This window comes from Pteropus alecto, unplaced genomic scaffold (genome assembly GCF_000325575.1).
Source record: "Pteropus alecto unplaced genomic scaffold, ASM32557v1 scaffold160, whole genome shotgun sequence".
Classification (NCBI taxonomy): Eukaryota; Metazoa; Chordata; class Mammalia; order Chiroptera; family Pteropodidae; genus Pteropus; species Pteropus alecto.
In genome coordinates this window covers 1,530,935-1,537,812 of record NW_006429864.1, presented here as the reverse complement: position 1 = coordinate 1,537,812, position 6,878 = coordinate 1,530,935, and the positions used below count along the sequence as shown (strand labels likewise).

Here is a 6,878-nt window from a genome sequence, read left to right as displayed (position 1 = left end):
ACCTTCCCCAGGATGGGCCCTTTTTTGTGAACCCAGCAGTGGGGCCATGAATATATTGCAAGAGTCATTAGGAAGGCTGGTTTGGGTTTTCCTGATGATGGTTTTTCCTCTTCACAAGAGGTGGAAGCAGCCCCCCTCCTCATTAAAGCGGAGGACTTTGGAAGGGGCCAGGATCCAAGCAGGGGGCCGCTGCAGCTTCCTCAGCTGTGCATTGGAGAAGGCCACAGCTGGGAGCAGGGTCTGCACCACCAGACGTTTCCTCTCAGAGCTGTAATTATGGGTAATTTTCTAACTGCAACACAAAAATTGCAACCCAAACAACGCTGGGAGGGGAGAAGCCACAGCAGCTGGTGAACACCAGGTAGGCTAGAGCTCTGGGTGGGGGTTCCAGCCTAGAATGGGTGGGAGCAGACCCCCCAGCCCAGGGGTGCTGGGGGAGGGGCTAAATGGCACAGGAGGAGGGTCATTCACACATGATAGGCTCCTGAGACAGCTGGCAACCACTTGGAGTCTCAGGTTTCTGAAATGGGGATTATACCTCAAGACTGGTCACCTGGTGGCAGAAGTCCGGGATGGAGGATCTGGGCCTGGGTTTGAACCCTGGCTGTGCCCTGTGTTGATGTGTGGCCTTGAGTGGGAGCCCACTGAACCTCAGTCTAGCTGAACATACAATACAGGTCCTCCACTCCTTGTCCATCCTCTACAAAGCTCAGCCCAAGCCAATACACTGCCCAGCTTCCAGCACTTTCCATGGCTCCCATTGCCCACAAGTCAAGTCCCTGCTCCTTTGCCTTGCACTTGAACTTGAGTCAAACCAATCATTAAGAACCTATGCACCCAGCACCTCATGAGAGAGGCAGCATTTCTTCTCCCACATTACAGATGGGGAAATTGAAGCCTGAAGAGGCACGGAGTCATGTGGGTGACCCAGAGGCAGCACCGCACTCACTGAAGTGCCCCCACTGCCCTGCCTGGGTCTAGGACACTCACTCTGGGAAACTGGAGGCATTTTGTGGGAACATCAGGCCTGGGAGGATGGGACGAATGGAGGTGGGGAATCAACTGCAAAGAAAGTTCTGCAGATAAAACAGAGCCTCAGAGCAGGGAAACAACTTGCCCCAGGACACACAGCAGGGAGTAGAGGCACCAGGTCCCACTTTGTGGTTTCCTGGTACTTCCTCTCTCTAGGACCCTGGTTTCTCTTGTGGTGGAGGAAAGCATTTCCATGGCAACTTAAGGTCTCACTCTCTCTCCAGGTGGTACAGAGGGTGGAGTCTTCTCTGCCCTTTTGAGATCCCTCAGTTTAACAACAGTAGGAAGTGGATGCTTGCTAAGCACCAGAAACTGGGCACTTTTTGTCCATGATCTTGTTGCATACACACAGCTTATTCCCACCCCAAGACCTTTGCACAGGCTGTTCTCCATGCCTGGGACACCCTTCTCCCAGCCCTTCCCCATAGCCAGCTGCTTCTCCATTAGGGCTCAGCTCCAGTGATGTCTCCTCAGAGAAGCCTTCCAATGTCCTGGGTCACATAAGTGCTCCCTTGACCTTCCCATTAAAAAACTCCTGCCCAGTTGGATTTTCCTGAAAAATCTTATTTTTGCACATTGATTGCCCATGTCCCCAGGAATCCATGAGTTCCATGAAGGCACGGAGTTTGAATATTTTGTTCAATGTTGTCCCTAGCACTTAGAACAAGGCTTGGCACACAGTAGGCACTCAATAAATACCTTCTGCTGAATTAAAAGTTACCAATGTCCACTACGTGCTGGAGTTGGAGGCCTCCAGTGACCTCAGAGATATCAGCCTTAGGACCACACAGATTGTCATGACCTTCCTGCGGAGGTATGGGGGGGTCAGAAAGCGGAGGGACCAATTTTCTGCTGCTGCCCAGGCCAGATGCACCTGCAATCCTGAGCATGACCACACGAGGACAGCAGAGACCTGTAGGTCCAACCTCTGAGGGTACCCGCAGGCTCCGCCCTGGTGCCTCTTTGGAGCAGCTCTTGAGATCCCATTTCAGGTTTGTAATCTAGTTGGCTTCTCTTTACCTTGCCCATGCCTCCAAGTGGGCTTCCAAATATATATTTACATATTTAGGGATTGAATAGTTTCATGGCAGAAAAAGAAGACAAATACAAAAAAAAAAAAAAAAAATCACCCAATTCTCCCATCCCTCCCCAGAAAAATCTTGTTCCTATTTTGAACTCTTAGCTGAAAATCGTTTTTTCTTTTTCCATTTTTGTTTGTTCCCCCCTCAAGAGGCCACCCTTGACTAATCCTCAAAATTGTCACCCCATCTGGCTGTCCAAATACCCCACACTCAGTTTAATTTTTTCTCAGTAGCACTAACCTTTAATTTGCTTATTTGCGGTTCATCACCTCTCCCATTGGAATAACATCTCCCCAAGGGCAGGAGTTTTGCTTAACTAGTAGGTGCTTAGTAAATATTTGTAGAACAAGTGAAACCTTACCAAAAATAAAATAAAACGTAGCAAATAAAGCTAAATACCCTCCTTAGCCCCCACCCTAGGCAATCACTACCATGAAGTTAAGAAGTTAAGCTCACATCTGTGCATCCCCAAGTGCTCCAGAGAGTCACTGTGTGCTGTATAATGGCTCTGCACACCCCTCCAGGTAGACGCAGACAAATGCACTTTGTCTCTGATCAGTGTAGCCTAATGGTCAACCACACGGATTCAGGGCTTACTCTTGAGGGCTGTAGAGCCTTGGGTAAACTACTCAAACACATCTTGCCTCAGTTTCCCTGCTTGTAAAATGGGGGCAATGACAATTCCTATTTCAAGAGGCTACTGTGAAGATTATATAGCCAGTGCCTAAGCGCTGCTATTTATAATTAAATATAATAATTATACATTATAAATTTATATATTTGATTATATATTAATATATTATATACTTATGTACTTATTTATATAATAAACTTAAAGTGTTTTTAAAATCTGCTATATAGCATCCCTTTTTTAAAATTGTAAGATAAATGATTTTTTTTCCTATCCCCTCCCCTTTGGCAACCATCAATTTGTTCTCTATATCAGTGGCCCCCAACCTTTTTGGCACCAGGGACCGATACTCCTATGAGAATCTAATGCTTGATGATCTGAGGTGGAGCTGAGGCGGTGATGCTAGCTGGGAAGCAGCTGCAAATACAAATGAAGCTTTGCTCGCTCGCCTGCTGCTCACCTCCTGCTGTGCAGCCCAGTTTCTAAAAGGCCACCCACTGGTACCAGTCTGCGGCCCCGGGGGGTTTGGGGACCCCTGCTCTATATCTATTGGTCTTTTTCTGTTTTGTTTATTCACTCATTTTGTTTTTTTTTAAGATTCCATATATAAGTGAGATCATATAGTATTCCTTTATAGCACTCCACCTATATTAATTTGGGGTACCCGAGAAGCAGCCCCTATGATACGAATTTCAGAGCATACTTACATAAGGGAAGCCACTCCAGGAAGCTCTGGTCACGGTGAGGAGAGAAAAATGCCCTGCAGGGGGCGCCCGCAGGCAGGCTCTGCAGGGCTGGGTTCTCAGGTGACTCCTAGGAAGCTGGGGCACTGCGTGGGCCTTAGAGATGCTCCAGAGAGGGATCTGGAGCTGCGGCATTTATATCAACTCTCCTTTGGTCTGTGGTGCAGGGCTACTCCCAGAAGAGCCCTGTGGGCCAGCAGCATGACCTCCCAGGCAGAGCAGCAAACTGCCCTCTGGCAGATGGAACATGCTTTCTGACCGTGGTATCCTCAATGCCATATTTTGTCTAACCCCTACCTCCCAAAAGTATTCAGTGGCTTCTCAAATTTTACTATAACCAGTGAGGCCATGTGACCTCAAATAAGGTCTCTCTACCTCATTAAAAATCAAGGCTTGCCTTCTGAATTAGATTTTTGTGCATCCATGGATCATCATTTACTCCTCCATGGGACAATGAGCTGGTGTATTGGTCACTCATGTCCCCAGTTCCAGACATGTGCTCACATTCACCTCTGCCTTTCAGTCCTTCACAGCCAACATACATGGTGATTGTTACTATCTTTGTTTTAAGAGAAAGAAGCCAGTTGAGGCACAGAGAAGTTAGGTACTGGCCCCAGGTCACACAGAGATGAAGTGGCCAAGCAGACTTTAGTCATCGTTTGCTGAATAAATACATGGAGGTCTGCAGTTGCCCACATCTGCCCAAGTTCCAGATTTGCCCCAAGTCAGCTTCTCTGCCCCAGCCCAGCCCTTGGTCATCATACCTGTCTCCTGTCCCGACCTGCTGGCTCCAGAGCCCCTCAGATACCTGAAAATTCTCAGGCCCCCTGAACAGCCTCTGCTGCTGGGTCAGGCTGCCCCTCACCCTCCCCTAGACTGTAAGGGCTGCTCCCCGCCTCGTCCCCAGATTCCCTACCTCCCAGGCATAGGGTGTGGGGGTTTCAAAGGCTGTGAGGAGAGAATGAAGACAGCAGGAAGCCAGCAAGGTGGCTGGGTCAGAGGGTCCAGGGGCTCCTGGAGGCAGGGCCCAGGCCGAGGCTTAAACCTACACAGGGTGGGCACAGGGCAGTCAGAGGGTATTGGGAGAATGCGAGTTGAGAGGGCCGTACGTCAGTGGCCCCGGACTGGGTTGCCCCCTGGAAACTCCCTGTGTCTCTCCGTCTTTGGGCATCTCTGAGGGGTTCTGTGGGTCTCTGAGGGTCTCTGGAGCTTTCTGTGCTAACAGGCTGGTCCTGCCTGGGACTCGGGTCCAGGACCTGCTCAGCATGTGTCAGGAGGGCAAGAGAAGGAGTATGAAGATGTGCCCTCCAGAAGCTTCTGGCTCCCCTCAGCCAGGTTGGTGGCTAGCGGAGCCCAGAGCTTTCCCCCTTCCGTAGGACTGGTCATGGCCAGCTGGGGCTGCAGCAGGATACCCAGACCCCAGGTCTCCCAGACCTCAGGCCCATCAAACCCCCCAACATGCCCTAGATCCCTGGATACCCCCAGATGCCAAGATTTCCAGACCCCCAAGTCCCAGGACCTCCCAAAATCCAGAACCCCTAGATTTACCAGATCCCAGGGCCCAGATCCCTCAGACCCACCTCCAGAACCCACTATCCCAGGACTCAGGCCTGCATCTCTCCCTCCCCCTTCCCCTGCAGCCCAAGTGTTTGGTGCTTCTTCATTTCCTCATTTCCTCCTATTCTAAGAGGCCTCTGTGCTGGACCTGCCGATCCTCCGAGGGCATAGGGTGTGGGGAATAGCCATCTGCACTCAGGCCCACAGCCAGCTTGCACCCCTCCATCCCTCTTGTCTTGAAAGCTTGAGTGTCTTCTGTGTTCTTCCTGTTGATTTCAGTGTTTTAATTGAATGTGTTGACTACGATATATATTCACATGAAATGATAAGATCCTAAAATAAAAAATATTAAAATATACATGGTAAGGTTTTCTCTCCCATCCACCTGCCAATAAGAGGTTACTACAAGTATTTTTTGTGTGTGTTTCATTCTAAGTTTCTTTAGGCAAATGAAATCTAAAAGATGATGATGATAATGATTTGCCCTTTTCAGTTAACATTTTCTCTTGGAGACATATGCTCTCACCCAGGCCAACTTCCATCTCAGGGGCTTTGCACAGGCTGTTCCATACATTGGATACCCTTCCCCCACCTCCTGACTCAATAAACTTCGTTATCCTTCTTAATAAGTGCTCCCTTGACCTTCTCATTAAAAAGTTACCTCCCTCCCTGCTTGATTTTCACCTTTATCTTTCTCTACATCACTCCCCACCACCTATTACCTATTTTTCTGATAGATCCTGCCTGCTGCCTGATTCCCTGACAGCTACAAGAACCCCACAGGAACAGAGATTTTGTCTGGTTTGTTCATGGCTGTATCCACAGCTCCTAGCCCAGTGCCTGGCACAAAGTAGGAGCTTAATAAACATTTGTGGAGGAAATGACTGTATCTTTCCTTATTTATTCATAGAGATCTATAATTTCATTTTCATGACTATGGCACTCCCCAGGATGGATAAACTGTTATTTTATTTTATTTATTATTATTATTTATGCCTACAGCACATGGTCTTCCTAGGTGGTCTCCCATCCAAGTACTAACCAGGCCCAAACCTGCTTAGCTTCCAAAATCAGATATTGGGCTTGTTCAGGGTAGCATGGCCATAGGCCATAGACCATGACTCGAACCCAGGACTTTATATGTGTGTAAAGTGGACATGCTAACCGCTATACTATGGAACCACGTCTGGATGAACTGTTATTGATCTAACCAATTCCTTAGGTTGTTTTCAATTTTTTTTATATAACAAACTGCTGCAATGAATCATCTCATAGCAGTATCATCTTTTTGCCTTCTCTCTTTTTTTATTGCACAAAATACACTTAACATAATTACCATTTTAGCCATTTTAAAGTGAACAATTTAGTGCATTCACAAAGTTGTACAACCATCACCTCTATCTAGTTCCAGACATTCCATCACCCCAAAAGGAAACCCCATCCCCATTAATCACTCCCCATTCCCCCTCCCCCAGCAACTGGCAACCACTAATCTGCTTTCTGTCTCTATGGATTTGCCTGTTCTTGACATTCGTATAAATGGGATCATACAACATGTGGTCTTTTGTGTTTGGCTTATCTCACTCAGTATGTTTCCCAGGTTCACCCATGGTGTATTGTGTGTCTGCGCTTCATTCCTTTTTATGGCTGAGTAATAATCCACTGTGTGGATGGACCACATTTTGTATATCCTTCATTGGTTCACATTTCTGTCATTTTGCAAACATGCAGATACTTGAGGGAGTGCCAGGGTGGAATTGCTGGGTCAGCAGGCACACATGTTCATGATTCCCATAGCCTGTGCCAGGATGACTTGCATGGGGGCTGGTGCCA

The 6,878-nt window shown here is 48.0% G+C and overlaps 1 pseudogene; it reads right to left on the bottom strand.

Annotated features, from left to right (window-relative positions):
* Nucleotides 1-6,038: 6,038 nt before the first annotated feature.
* On the bottom strand, nucleotides 6,039-6,154 carry LOC112477214 (annotated as a pseudogene).
* Nucleotides 6,155-6,878: the final 724 nt, after the last annotated feature.